At 45.5% G+C, this 15,644-nt stretch overlaps 1 protein-coding gene across 1 annotated transcript in view; it reads left to right on the forward strand.

Moving 5' to 3' along the window:
- Window positions 1-3,690: 3,690 nt before the first annotated feature.
- LOC125460876 (sodium-coupled neutral amino acid symporter 1-like) overlaps window positions 3,691-15,644 on the forward strand; it is a 69,438-nt gene continuing 57,484 nt past the window's right edge. Inside the window, exon 1 of the mRNA XM_048549037.1 lies at window positions 3,691-3,895. The gene's annotated coding sequence lies outside the window, so the exon portion shown is untranslated. The remainder of the gene's footprint in view (window positions 3,896-15,644) is intronic.

Below are 15,644 nucleotides of genomic sequence, written 5' to 3' on the forward strand. Positions count from 1 at the left end.
ATCCTGTAACTCTGGTATTTGATCTTTTCCCCGGCCCTTTTGAAAGGTGTCCACCCTTTCATCGTTGACTTGCACTTTTAGCTGGCTTGGATTGCCACAGTGCACGGGTTCATCAGTCCTCACTTTGATATTCTTCAACTGTTGACAAGCTACATTAGAATTTCTGCACATGCAAATAACTTCCTTGAGGAGAGACTTCTCTTCTCTCAGCAGACAGGCTCTCACAGCAGAAACCTTTGTTACTAAAATATTTCTATCTCTGCTGATTTCATCCTTCCATGGTCTGAATTCACAAGATACAGCTGGATACCTCAGTGCCATCACGTCCTGCTCAATATTCTCCTTCTCTTCCAGAGTTCTACTGTTCAACATATAACATTCATAAATGACATCGGTTGGGAGCTCAAAGTCTTCAATGTCTCAAAATTTCAATGTCTGGCTTTTCTACTTTTCAGAGAGATCTAGACGCAGCACACCTTGTAGAATGCCTACCCCTTCAATGATAACAGTTGCTATCCTTGTTTGTTTGAGCTTCATGTTCAGAACATAGAACATAGAAGAGTACAGCACAGTACAGGACCTTTGGCCCACGATGTTGTGCCGAACTTTACCCTTAACCTACGATCTATCTAAACTCCACCCCTACTTTATATTATCATCCATATGCCTATCTAATAAACGTGTAAATGCCCCTCATGAGGCCGATTGCACTACCCTCTCTGGCAATGCATTCCACACCCCTACCACTCTGAGTAATCAACCTACTTGTGACATCTCCATTATATCTACGGATAATAAAGTGTGAAGCTGGATGAACACAGCAGGCCAAGCAGCATCTCAGGAGCACCATTATATCTACATTCACTCACTTTAAAACTATGTCCCCTTGTAATAGCTACCTCCACCCTAGGAAAAAGTCTTTGGCTGTCCACTCTATCTATACTTCTGATCATTTTGTACACCTCTATCAAGTCAACTTGTGGCAAACTTATCATTCTGCCATCAAGACTGAAAGAAAATACCAATGTTATCTCAAATTTCCTTTCATATCCCTCAAAGCCACATTGGAAAATTCAAAGTCAAAATGACTCACTTGGTTGGCGATATCCCATACCAAGTTTCAGTCCAAAACTTTATTTATCTTTTGATATTTTTTGCTTGGTTACTAATGCCAGCTCAGTCATCGCTAACAAAATCCATTCAATCTCTGTTACTCTCTCCTGACACCATTTTCCAATTGCTGAGTGAAATGACTTATGCTGAAAAAGATAAAAGGTCACAAGATTATGACAAGTTGAAGATACTAAAATTTATGTCCAAATAATCTTCACACAATTTAGGGAGTGCTATTATTTTAGCCCCTCAGTGTTCATGAATGCAGATGCAAAAACACCATCTTTCCTTAGGGGATTATTATAACAGACTTCATTCCTCCCTAACCTCTCACAACCTCTTTCCATTTAATTATTAACAACTGATAACATCTACAGGTCCATTTGCAATTGTATCTTAAAGATTCTCATAACCAAACTACGAACACTGGCCACCGGAGGCTAAGAACCCTAACAACCAGTATATGAACCGGGTAAATGGCAGGAAACAAACCAGAGAACATCTTTCCCCTCATTCTAATGAACAACCCATTTGCATAGTGGAGATAACAAGGTGTAGGGCTGGATGAACACAGCAGGCCAAGCAGCATCAGGGGAGCAGGAAGGCTGACGTTTCAGATCTGGGCCCTTATTCAGAAAAAAAATTGAAGAAGGGTCCAGACTTGAAACATCAGCTTTCCTGCTCCTCTGATGCAGCTTGGCCTGCTGTGTTCATCCAGCTTTACACCATATTATCTCAGATTCTCCAGCATCAGCAATTCCTACTATCTCTGAATCCATTTACATAGCAGTTGTCTTATGGAAAAATTGTACAATGTATACATGCTGATGCCTTGTGTGATTTCAGGAAGGAGTTGACTACAGCTAAAGGGATCAAAGGATATGGAGGGAAAATGAGAACAGGGTATCAGTTTGAATGATCAACCATGGCAAGAGCAGGCTCAAAGGGCCGAGTAGCCTGTTCCTGCTCCAGTTTTCTATGTTTCTATGAAGCTGCTCGATGACTACATGGTTTGTCACCATTGTCCATCTGCTCCCTGACAACATGGAAGTCGCAGTAATGACAAGTGGCTTCATCACTGACGCATTTCTCATTTGGACCGGTGTCAAGCAGGGCTGCATCATTGCCCCAACACTGTTCTCAATCTACCTCATGGCAATGGTTCACCTCACTGCTAGCATGCTCCCTGCTGGAGTGGAGCTAACCTACAGAACCAGCAGGAAATTATTGAACCTCTGCTGAAGCCAAAATCATCCCAACCAGTGTCATCAAGCTGCAGTACACAGACGTCGCTTGTGTGTATTTGCAAGTTCAGAGGATGTACTCCAGACCATCATCAGCACCTTTACAGATGCATATGGCAGCAGGGGTCTCACCCTGAACATGTGCAAGACAAAGGTCCTCTACTAACCTGGCCCAGCATTGTGGAGTGAACCCCTGATCATCGAGGTCCACGAGAAAGCCTCAGAGAAAGTTGACCACTTCAAATACCTCAGGAGTGTCTTGTCGGCCAACGCAGGTAGTTACAAAGAGTTCCAGCACCGCCTTCAGTGTGGTAGCATCGCCTTTGGCCACCTGAGGAAAAGGGTATAAGAGAAAAATAACATTAGATCCAACACCAAGCTCAAGGAATACAGAGCTGTGGTGGTTCCCACCCTCCTATATGGCTCTGAGACGTGGACTGTGTACAGCAGACACCTCAAGGCACTGGAGCAGTACCACCGACGCCACCTCTGCAAGATCCTGCAAATCAACCATCCATGACAGCTACGATCGGCTGAGATGTAATCCACATGACTGACACAAGACTTCCCACATGGGTGCTGTACTCCCAGCTTCAAAATGGCTGGGGAACCCCAGGCAGTAAGGGTTAAGGTTACGGTTAGGGTTAATCTGGCATTCCCACAGACATCTGGGAATCACTGGCCCAAGATCATCCAAAGTGGAGGAGGAGCATCTGGGAAGGTGTTGAGCACCTTGAGGCTTGCTATTGGGAGAAAGCAAAAGCCTTGTAAAAACAGCAAAGGGAGCATACTGCCACATCAACGCCTCACCCACCCCTTCAGCAACCACCTTTTACCCAAGTGTAACAAAGCCGGCATTGGTTTGTACAGCCACCCACACCCGGAGAATGGGACACAGTCATCATCGCCTGCGTCCTGAGAATGGAAGAGAGTCATCCTTGCCTGCGAGGGACTGCCAATGCTGGTGATGACTCAGTGAAAAGTATCCTGGAGCATTATTCCTGGCAAATCAACCCCTCTGGATCTCCTCCAAAATCAAAAGGGAAACACATACTGAAGATGTTGGAAATCTGAGCCAAGGATGGACCCATCTACCACCATCTGTCCACTACCTCACCTTGGCACCTGGAAATGCTGACTACCTTCTTTTTGTCTGCTGAGTGATTTATTTCCCTGAAAAAGCTGCAGGGACATGGCTTAGAATCCAGATGCTTTTGTGTCACTGTGCTATGAATTGTGAGCTTCTATTTTGTTCATAATGTGTCACTGGGCTTGGATGGTGTCGCGAGATTTGCTGAGGCGTTGGAAGAAAGAGCAAAAGTCCCGCTATTTATAGGAGGAACTGCTGTCGTGGTTCTACTTCACTGTACTACTTCACTAAGCCAAATCCTCCCGCCAATATTAACCCTCCAAGACTGATCTACCAGTCGAGTTTAATTGAAATAGATCCACACAACAAACATTTTACAAACCAGTCTTATCCATCAGCAACAAAAGTGACTTGAAGCAAGTGTGGAAGGGAATTTCAAAATTACAAGGTAAAAGTAGAGTTTCAAACTTATATTTGACGCTCTGCGCGCACTTTCGGGCTATGATGTTTAAATGATGCTTTTGTTACATGTCTGATTTAACATTTCTCTTCATAAAACTCGAAGATTAGGGGTGTAATTGTGTCAGAGAATGGAGAGGTCGGTTTTGGAAGAGGAACTTGCAGCATTTTAGAAAAGATGTGGGCAGCTGCAAAATTGGATCTTTTTCTTCAAAAAAATTATTTTTTTTTACAATTCATTTAATTAACTACAAATGCAGTAAATATATAAGAACCCACATTTTGCAACATACAGAGGCGGGAAGTTGAGAAATCCTAACGTGTTCCATGTCGGGAGTGGGGGGGGGAAACGTGAAGATCAAACACCACGTTTTCATTGTCTTACTGTTTTAAGTTTAATCATACCTAAAGGAATATTTGAGGAGAGGGATGGCAGCTTCCATGTTGTCTCTCACAACCTGAGGATCTTTCAGTGGGAACTCCAGGATGGGTGAAAATTTCAGTTTTTTCCATCATCGCCAAGATTGGAAACGGTGATGTGTGTTGAGCTGTTCTCCATGACGCAATATTCGGCAATTCAAATTTCTTTTTTTTCAAACTCTTGAGCTCGTTTGAAGATCCTTTTATAAGCAGAGCGACAGATTTTACTGCATTTTGGGGTCAGAGCAATTCGCCAGATTCTGTACATAGGGACCTTTCACCACTGGGATACATCGATAATTTCACATTTCTTTTGTATTTTTGTGTCTTCCTCTGCACCAAATACTTGTATTCTCTCCCCTGAGAAAATGGGATACACTCCGAAGAGATAGCAAGGTTGGCTGGGGACAAGGAATGACAGATTTCAGCTATGTGGATAGATTGAAGGAGCTGGGATTTCCTTTTCCTTAGAGCAGGGGGAGTTTAAATAACCATTTGCTAGAGGTGATTTTTTAAAAATAGATAATTAATGGGGAGTCGGCATCCTGTTTCCCTATCTCAATTTTCCCTACATAGCTTGCTCAGCCATTTGATAGAGCAGTTAAGAGTCAACCACATTGCTGTGGGTCTGTTGTCAAATATAAGCTGGACCAAATAATTCTGGTGGATTTCCTCCATTGAAGGACCAAATGGCTTTTCACAAGAATCAACATCATGGTCATGATTCCTGAGTCTGGCTTTCAATGCCAGATCATTTTAATTGAAATTAAATTGCATCAGAACCTATGTCCCCACAGTATTAGCCTGCACTTCTACATATGTTGTTAACATTGCCACTTCATCACCACCATTCCTGAACAGCAGCATTTCAAGTCATGAATGGCTCTGATAAAAAGAAACTGGGCCAGATTCTCCAGGTGGTAATCTCAGCCAGATTGTCACTGCACCCCTTTTTTCCCTGATGACAGAAGGTAGCTCTGCTCTTTTTTTCCCTTTTATTCGTTCACGGGTTGAGGGCGTTGCTGGGTCGGCCAGCATTTATTGCATAGAGGATAGTTATGACGCAACCTCTTTGCTGTGAGTCTAGAGTCACATGTAGGTCAGACCAGGTAAGAACAGCAGTTTCCTACCCTAAAGATATTAGTGAACCAGATGGGTTTTTCCGACAACGGGCAATGGATTCATCATTAAATTGTTAATTCCAGACATTTCTGAATTCAAATTCTACCAGCTGCCATGGCTGGATTCGAACCCAGGTCTCCAGAACATTACCTGGGTCTCTGAATTAACAGTCCAGCGATGGTACCAGTAGGCCATTGCCTCCCCAGGAAGAGATTCTGCTCAGATCTCCCTCAGAAATGTAGATCCGTTCTGACAGCTCTTCCCTAGTATAGAACTGTCTGAGGAAGGCTAACCGCAGTCTTTTTGTATGAAATGTAAAGGCCTTGACAACCATTTTGTGTGCTGCTGTCAAAGGGCAAGTGTTCTAAGGTAAGTATAGTTTTAGGATGCTGGGAAGGTAGGGTGCCCAATGAGTAATGGGTAAAATGCCAAGTAAGTAGGGGACTACTGGATAGGGTGTCAGATGGTAAGGGGACAGGTGAGTTCTACAGTATTTAGGGTTGGTTATGATGGTGGGCATGTTGGGTCTGGCTGGGTGTGAGGATGGTGAATGACGTGTCTGGTGCTGTTTGTGTCCAACAGTGACAGGCTGGATTAGGTTCAGCAAAGGGAGGGAGCTTGTTGGATTGGACTGGGGAATGGGTGGTTGTTGGGTAAGGGGAATATTGGGTCAAGTGGCAGCAGTGAAGGCAGGCTGGTTTGGGCGTCCAATCCAGGGGAGAGGGGTTTTGAATGTGGATTGAGGTGGAGGTATCAGCTGTCCAGGGTTTGTAGATTCTGGTTGTCAGATCCTGGGAGGGGATGTCAAGTCACAGTCTGGGACCTGGAAGGCGTCTAGGGAAGATGTGGTTCCATATGTGTTTTGTAAGTATGGAGTCAGTTTAACAGTCTTAAATACCCATTAGAAACTATTTTACTTAATTTAATCAGAACCCTCTGATTTGAATGGAGACTTACAGAGGATTCCAGGGGTACAGGAATTGCCCAGTGGAAGATTCAATTTCCCAGGCAGCTCCTCCAGAATGTGCTACGGTGGGGATTCTCCCCATGTGCAACTCTCATCTACACTGGAATAACAACTGTCTGGCCATTGTGAACACTGCAGCACTGTTTAGACTGGCAGGAATGTTAGTAACCGGAGGAAGCAAATTCAGGCTGTACAGCAAAACAACCATGAGTGCATTTTTTTTACATTCAATGGATGGGTATTCAAAGGAGGGTCTTAATTAATTTCAAAAGTAATATGGATTATTACTTGAAATTGATTTTGAAAAATACAGGTGCTCCAGGAAAATAGAACTAATTGAGCAGCTCTGAAAAGAGATGACACATGCACAACGGTGTAATGTCCTTCTAAGCTGAATCAGTATATGGTATCAAAACTCTGTACGCTTTTGTAGCAGGTTTATGAAATTAAACCTCAGATAGGAGCTGATTCAACATCTTCACCATCTTTATGGCAAGGAAGGAGCAGTTTTTCATCTCCGACTGAAGGGTAAATGCAGCATAAGTGTTTTGTTTGGATTTCATAGCACATATTTTATGTTATGAAATTCAAGCTTTAGAATATCTTTTGATTCATATATGTTCATTTATCATACAGAAGCTCTTGCTTACAAATGAGGTAGTTATGGGTGGAACTACTTCAGAATAAGACATTGCAAAAAAAAAAATTCCTGAAGAAATGATTATGTAGAGTGCTGGGACTCAGATTGCATCAGATCATCTTGTTTCGTTGTATCCATTCGGCTCTTGAAATGTTGAAACTATTTTCACTGGAGCAGAGCTCAGTAGAAGTGTATCTCATAAAAGAGTTTGTAAACTTTTGTTACTCTTTATGGGGTGAACGGGAAAAGGTTACTTTAAGAGGGATTTCTAAATATCCCTGTTATGAGGTCAGCAGAAAGTTGTTTGTGCAGTGTAGATAGAGTAGACAGGAAGAAACTTTTCCCCTTGATGGAGGAGTCACAGACGAGAGATCCTAGATTTAAGGTAAGAGGCAGAAGGTTTAGAGTTGATGCGAGGAAAATCTTTTCACCCAGAGGGTGGTTGGAATCTGAAACACACTAACTGGTAAGGCTGGTAGAGGCAGATGCCCTCAAAACATTTAAGAAGTATTTAAATGCGCATGCCAAGGCGTACAAGGGTATTGGTCACGTGCTGGAAAATGGGATTAAAATAGTTGGTTCGTTTTGACTGGCGCAGACCTGATGGGCTGAAGGGCTTTTCTTTCTATGCTGTAGATTCCTAGGATTAAATGAGCATTGTTAAAAGCATGCAAAGGAGATGGGAAGACAGAGACCATTGTAACTTTTAAGAGGAGAATGATAAAAGTAGAGTAGAGACTGTTGAAAAAGACGAGATTACCACTCTCTCCGTGACTCCCTTGTTCGCTCCACACTGCCCTCCAACCCCACCACACCCGGCACCTTCCCCTGCAACCGCAGGAAATGCTACACTTGACCCCACACCTCCTCCCTCACCCCTATCCCAGGCCCCAAGATGACTTTCCACATTAACCAGAGGTTCATCTGCACATCTGCCAATGTAGTATACTGCATCCACTGTACCCGGTGTGGCTTCCTCTACATTGGGGAAACCAAGCGGAGGCTTGGGGACCGCTTTGCAGAACACCTCCGCTCAGTTCGCAACAAACAACTGCACCTCCCAGTCGCAAACCATTTCCACTCCCCCTCCCATTCTCTTGATGACATATCCATCATGGGCCTCCTGCACTGCCACAATGATGCCACCCGAAGGTTGCAGGAACAGCAACTCATATTCTGCCTGGGAACCCTGCAGCCATATGGTATCAATGTGGACTTCACCAGTTTCAAAATCTCCCCTTTCCCTACTGCATCCCTAAACCAGCCCAGTTCATCCCCTCCCCCCACTGCACCACACAACCAGCCCAGCTCTTCCCCCCCACCCACTGCATCCCAAAACCAGTCCAACCTGTCTCTGCCTCCCTAACCGGTTCTTCCTCTCACCCATCCCACACTCCCACCCCAAGCCGCACCCCCAGCTACCTACTAACCTCATCCCACCTCCTTGACCTGTCCGTCTTCCCTGGACTGACCTATCCCCTCCCTACCTCCCCACCTACACTCTCTCCACCTATCTTCTTTACTCTCCATCTTCGGTCCGCCTCCCCCTCTCTCCCTATTTATTCCAGATCCCTCTCCCCATCCCCCTCTCTGATGAAGGGTCTAGGCCCGAAACGTCAGCTTTTGTGCTCCTGAGATGCTGCTTGGCCTGCTGTGTTCATCCAGCCTCACATTTTATTATCTTGGAATTCTCCAGCATCTGCAGTTCCCATTATCTCTCACATTTTATTATCTTAGATTATTTGAATGTCCTCCATTAATCTTGTAAACGTTTGAGTTTTTGTGCTTAGAAGTGGAGCAACCTTCCACTCCATTTCCCACTCTAAGTTCTCTCTTCAAAATGAAACTTCTCGCTGCCCACATAGAAAAGATTACTCACACAGTAAGCATTAGTTTCAATGAAAACTTCCGTACACCTCAACACAAAACAGTTCTCCCCAACTGACATAATAAAATAAAGGTAGTCGTAATCAAATTAAACTTTGTACACATCAATATGTATCAAAGTCTTGCATTTAGCTTGCCACCAGCACACTTCTAGCTGTGTATGCAGTATAGAAAAATAAAGCAACAGTTTTCTGTTTGGTTTCCTGTTCTTGGTAACCCGAGCCTTTCTTAGAGATTAAGAATTCGTAGAAATGCTCTTCAGACTCTTAGAAACAAAATTTAACTTAACAATGTTCCAGGAAGGGGACGGTGTCCAACAGCAGGCAGGCAGCCCAAAAGTACAATGCAGGCCTGGTCACTGCATTTGGATCTAACTCCCGGATTTGACCCAATTAAAATGAGCAAGTTTGATGATGACACACTTGACTAACATTCAGCTGCACTATTTTAAGTGAAACTGCAAAGATATTAGTTGTTGGATTGCAGAGATGGGATGGGGTGGGGGCAGGTGGGGTGGTTGAGGGACCAAGTGAACTAAGTGTTGTTATGAGTTTTACTGTGCTGAGTATATGCCTTGTTTCACTGATGCCTCCCTGAATTTAATGCAATAGTGTTCAAGTCCCTGTAGGACGTCCTCTTCCCTGTTATTAGGAGAAAATAGCCTGCCACTGAAAGCAAGAGTGTAGCAAATGATTGCTTAAGAGATCAGTAGCAGAAGTATGCTGCCACACTCGAGATTCAATGCTGAAAAATTTTGATGGCCGAAGTGGGTCAGGAAACTGTGTGCAATTAGTACATTCAGCCGCATCTTGGCACCGCACTCCTGCTGCACATCTTTTGATCAATATTTTACCAAGCTTTAATGCTTCCTCTGAATCACTTTACAATATCAATATCCTTTATATTGTCACGTGCCCTATTGTCCAAGTACGCTGAAAAACTTTTATGATTTCTGCCTTCTTATGGCGACATCTTAGGTATAATTCTCAGATACAGCAGAGGGATAACAGTAATTGCTTAATTACATAGTTCAAAATAAGTTAAATATAGGAATATATTAAGGGGTTAACATTACCATGTTCTATGGTAAGGATTGCCCCCATAGTCCGGTCTCTGTCCAGGACTCACTGCCTGTGTGTTGCTCCAGGGGCTGCTTCCCGTGTGCTGCTGTGGAGCTTCTTCCCCGCACTGCACCAGGCTCACAACCCATGTGCTGCTCGTGTGTCCTGGGGCTCACGGATGCACCTCCAGGCCCCAGTGTGCAAGGGCACACAGCTCCCGCCGGTTCTCCGCAAGTCTCGGCCTGCTGGCTCCAGTCCTGTGCAATTCCACACGCTTGGGGTGAAAGGGAAACAGAGAGGGAAAGCAAGTAAAGGACCTGGCGAGCAGAGGAGCTCCAACCAGAACATCCTACTCTGTCACCATCTTGGAAATGAATACTTAAACCTCCTCACTCAGCCTTCAGAAGACAACTGTATTAGAGGTAATAGGAACTGCAGATGCTGGAGAATCTGAGACAACAAGGTGTAGAGTTGGATGTACACAGCAGGCCAAGCAGCATCTTAGGAAACTGAAACGTCAGCTTTCCTGATCCTAAGATGCTGCTTGGCCCGCTGTATTCATCCGGCTCTACACCTTGTTGTCTTGCACTATATTATTCCACTCAGCAACCTACATTGCATGGGATGATTGTTTAGGACTGAGGTGAAGGTACACCTCTTCGTTGAAAAGCTTAGTGACATTCTATCACAGAAAGTTGAGGATGCTTCGTTGTTGAATACATTTCAGGCTGGGATAGATGGACCTTTGGACTTTCAGGGAATCAGCCCATCAGGAAAGGGTGGGAAAGTGGAGTTGAAGCCATAATTGAGTTAAACAGCAGAGCGACCTCGATGGCTCAAATCCTGCTCCTGTCTCTTGTGTTCTTGTAGTCTCATTTTCGCCTGCTGCCTTGCAGTGGTCTTCTCAACATTGATACATGATGATATGTTATGCTAAGCAATGGTTTGCTAGAAAGGGATGATTGGGGGATTGTAGGCCTGCTTTGAATTGATGGAAGAAATTATTGTGGAGGGGGGTTGTTGTATGTGTAACAAATGGATGCAAACCAAACGCTACCATTATATGGTTACCCTGACAATTACACATACCGTAGTTCATACATTGGCTGTGGGACATTCCTTTTCTGGCGGGACTCTGCACTATTAACTTCTTGTGAAAGTCATAACCTGGATAGGTTCCTGTGGAATGCAAGCCCTCATGACCATGCTGGAGGGCTTGGCTGGAGCACACTGAGGGACACCAACATGTCTGTCAACATACGCGAAGCACATCTTCAGCATCCCGATTGCTTGCTCAATAACATATCAGATCGTCATCTTGATCGCATTCTCACACTCCTGGCCTTTTCTATGTTCAGGTTCCTCATGTGCCATCAGCAGCTATTTTCTGTAAGTGTGTAAAAATATCAGGGAGAGTGGACTGAGGCAAAAGCTTCACGGAAGGTAGTTGGGAATGTCGTGTACGCCTCCATAATCAGGATTGCACGCTAGCTGTACGTTGATGGAGTAGAACCTCTTGCATTTCACAATCAAGCTGGAGTCACTGGGAGTGGTGGGGGGGGTGGTGGGTTGACCTTCATTGCTGGGCATATGCAATCAGTGATGCCCATCATCTGTGGGAAACCAGCCACAGCTTCAGACATCACTTGTTCCTAGCATCATCCTGGTATCATCCCTAGCACAGTGTAATCATTGTTCAGCCCTGGAAAACATGACAGTGGGCACCTGTTGATGCATCTGTGGGAAACCAGCTGTGAAATCCTGCAAATATTACTAGCTTAGAGCTAGCCAAGAACTACAGATGCTGGAGTCAGAGACAACACATTGAGGAACTGGAGGAACACAGCAGGCCAGGCAACATCAGAGGAGGAAAGTCGACGTTTTGGGTCAGGACCCTTCCTCAGAAATGGGGAGGGGAAAGGGAGCTGGGAAATAAATAGGGGAAAGGGGATGGGTTGGGGGAATGTAGGTGATATAGTGATATGTGGGTGCAGGTAGAGAGTGGTAGAGGTTGGTCAATGGGATAGATGGGGCAGATAGATGGGAGAGAAGATGGATGGGTTGTGTCAGGTCAAGGAGGCGGGGATGAGAGGGAGGATTGGACATAGGATGAGGCCGGGGGTGGGGAGATTTGAAACCTGGTGAATTCTAGTTTAGGCCATTGGGATAATAGGAATAGGTGGAATATGAGGTGCTGCTCCTCGAGTTTGTGTGTGGCATCACTGTGGCACTGCAGGAGGCCCAGGAAGGATTTGTCACCCAGGGGATGGGAGGGGGAGTTAAAATGGTTGGTGAGCCAAAGGTATTGTCAATTATGGTGTATAGAGCGCAGGTGCTCTACAAAGCAGTCTCCGAGTCTCTGCTTCATCTCACCCATATAGAGGAGGTCACGTCGGGACCAACAGATACAGTAGACCACACTGGAAGCTGTACAGGTGAACCCCTATTGGACTTTGAAAGTTTGCTTTGGGCCTTGAATGGAGGTGAGAGGAGAGGTGTAGGGGTAGGTTCAGCACTTCCTGTGTTGCAGGGAAAGATGCCAAGGATGGTGGGGCTAGTGAGGAGTGTGGAGTGGACAGGGAGTCACAGAGAGAGAGATCCCTTCAGAAGGCAGATAGGCTTGGGGAAATGTATCTTTGGTCTTGGGGTTGGATTGTAGGTGGCGGAAGTGGCAGTGAATGATACACTGAATGCAGTGGTTGGTGGGGTGATATGTGAGGACCGGGGGATTCTGTCTTTATTTTTGTTAGGCGAAGGAGGAGTGAGGACAGAAGTGCAGGAAATGCAAGTGATGTGGTTGAGGGCAGTTTTGATCACCAGAAGGGGGATGTTGTGGTCCTTGAAGTAGGAGGACATCTAGGATGTCTGGGTGTGGAATGCCTCATGTTGGGAGCAGATGCGGTGGAGACAGGGGTTTGGGAATAGGAGATCACATTCTTTCAGGAGGGTGGGTGAACGGAGATGTAGTCAAGGTAGCTATGGGAGTCCATGGGCTTGAAATAGATGTCAATGCAGAGACGGTTACCGGAGATGGAGACGGAGAGATCCAGGAAGGGGAGGGAGGTATCGGAGATGGTCCAGATGAATTTGAGGTTGGAGTGAAAAGTGTTAGTTACATTGATGAACTGTTCAAGCTCCTTATGGCAGCACAAGGCAGCACCAATACGGTGATCAGTGTAGGGGAGGAAGAGGTGGGGGATGATGCCAGTGTAACAGCGGAAGAGGGACTGTTCCACATATCCTACAAAGAGGCAGGGGATTTCACAAGCTTCAAAATCTCCCCTCCCCCTACTGCATCCCAAAACCAGCCCAGCTCGTCCCCGCCTCCCTAACCTGTTCTTCCTCTCACATATCCCCTCCTCCCACCTCAAGCTGCACCTCCATTTCCTACCTACAAACCTCATCCCACCCCCTTGACCTGTTCGTCTTCCCCAGACTGACCTATCCCCTCCCTACCTCCCCACCTACACTCACTTCTACAGGCTCCATCCCTGCCCCTTTAACTTGACTGTTTCCTCTCCACCTATCTTCTCCTCTATCCATCTTTGATCTGCCTCCCCCCTTTACCTATTTATTTCAGAACCCTCTCCCCCTCCCCCTTTTCTGATGAAGGGCCTAGACCCAAAACGTCAGCTTTTGTGCTCCTGAGATGCTGCTTGGTCTGCTGTGTTCATCCAGCTCCACATTTTGTTATCATAGTTTGGACCCATAAAGGTGTCCATAGCCACCCTCTTAGTCTGTAGGAAGTGGGAGGAGTTAAAGAAAAAGCTGTTAAGGGTAAGGATGACTTTGGTTAAGCAGATGAGTGTGTCGGTAGAGGAGGACTGATCGGGCCTGTGAGGAAGAAATAGAGGGCTTTTAGGCATTGGCATGGAGGATACAAGCATTCAGGGATTGGATGTCCATAGTGATGATGAGGTTTTGGGAGCCAGGGAATTGGACGTTTTGGAGGAGGTGGAGGGTGTGGGTGGTGTCCCACACGTAGGTGGGCAGAGGGGGGAAGACAGAATCAAGGTAAGCCGATGTGAGTTCAGTGAGACAGGAGCAGGCAGAGACAATGGGCCGGCTGGGCCAGTCAGGTTTGTGGATTTTGGGGAGGAGATAGAACCAGGCGGAGCAGGGTTGGGGAATGATGAGGTTGGGTACGAAGTCACCTGAGGTGATCAGGTTGTTAATGCTCTGAGAGACAATGGTTTGGCCCCAGCCCTCCCCTATTTATTGCAGAGCACTGTTCCCCCTCCCCATTTCTGAAGAAGGGTCAACTTTCTTGCTCTTCTGATGTTGCCTGGTGTGCTGTGTTCTTCCAGCTCTACACTTTAGATCTGAGGACAATGATGACTTTGACAGCTCCATATAATGTGCACCCATCTGATCCACTTCTCTGTGAGCCTTTGCCTAGCAGGCTACGAATGTCTGGCACAGAGCCGTGAGACCCTGCCAGGTCCACAAAGATGACCTTCTGTCTGCACAGGCCATTTTATGGATATTGACTCTTGTGGCCTGCACATCTTTGCTCACTCCTTCTCCGCTGTGGAGTGGCAAGTTAGAGGACATGTCTTGTCCTCAATGAGAAACCAAAGAACTGCAGGTGCTGGAAATCATAAACAAAAACAGAAATTGTTGAAAAAAACTCAACAAATCAGGAAACACCTGTGGAGAGAAAGCAGAGTTAACATTTTGGGTCCAGTGACCTTCATAACTGATTGTGGCTAGGAAAAGATTGGTATATATGCTAAAGAAGGAGTGGGATAGTCAGGAGGAGTAAATGATAGGTGGGGATGGAGCCCAGAGATAGAGAAAAACAGCTGGGCAGACAATGCAATATGACGACTCAGCCTGGGAGAATGAATACTTGCTAATGGGGAATGCTAGTGGCTAACAATGGGCTGGCTATAGTAGCAGCCCATATGATAACAAGGCTTGGAGTGTAAGGGTTGTGATAAGGACACGGGAGGAGGTGCTCAGGCCTTAAAATGATTGAATTCGATACTGAGTCCAGAAGGCTGCAGGGTCCCCAAGTGGAAAATGAGATGCTGTTCTTCCAGCTTGCACAGCTTCACCAGAGCACTGCAGCAAGCCTGAGACAGAGACGTTAGCCAGGTAACAGTGTGTGGTGAAGTGGCAGGCAGCTGGAAAATCGGGGTCATTTGTGTGGACAAAAAGTAGGTGTGCATTTTATGTTGCTGGCTGATGGTCTTCCTACTGTTTCTGATACCTTTTTCTGCTGTTCTTGCTACTAACAATTATGTTGGTCATCTTGCCCATTACCCAAGGTCCAAACTAACACAGCACAATCAGCATACATGCTGATCAGCTATTTATGATGGCAACCCCAAGAACAGACATACAGACATCCCACGTGAAAGTAACTTACAAAACAATGAAACAAGCAAAAGCAATTATCAGAACAAGCATTATGAATAGAAACTCTTCACAAACTAGGTGAGGGTACAGCTAGAGGATTTAATTTCTTTTTTTGCCAATCATTTCTTCAGCTATCTCACATTATGCTCACCGTTGAGCTCCAGAAAAGTCCAGGAAACTTGTATAGCCATAATTGAATCCCAAAGTCCCTGTTACGAGAGCTCGTAATAAGTTATTAACAAATTTAACTCTCTACTTGCTCTCTTGAACGTGTTGC

The sequence above is a fragment of the Stegostoma tigrinum genome, chromosome 18 (genome assembly GCF_030684315.1).
Source record: "Stegostoma tigrinum isolate sSteTig4 chromosome 18, sSteTig4.hap1, whole genome shotgun sequence".
Taxonomy (NCBI): domain Eukaryota; kingdom Metazoa; phylum Chordata; class Chondrichthyes; order Orectolobiformes; family Stegostomatidae; genus Stegostoma; species Stegostoma tigrinum.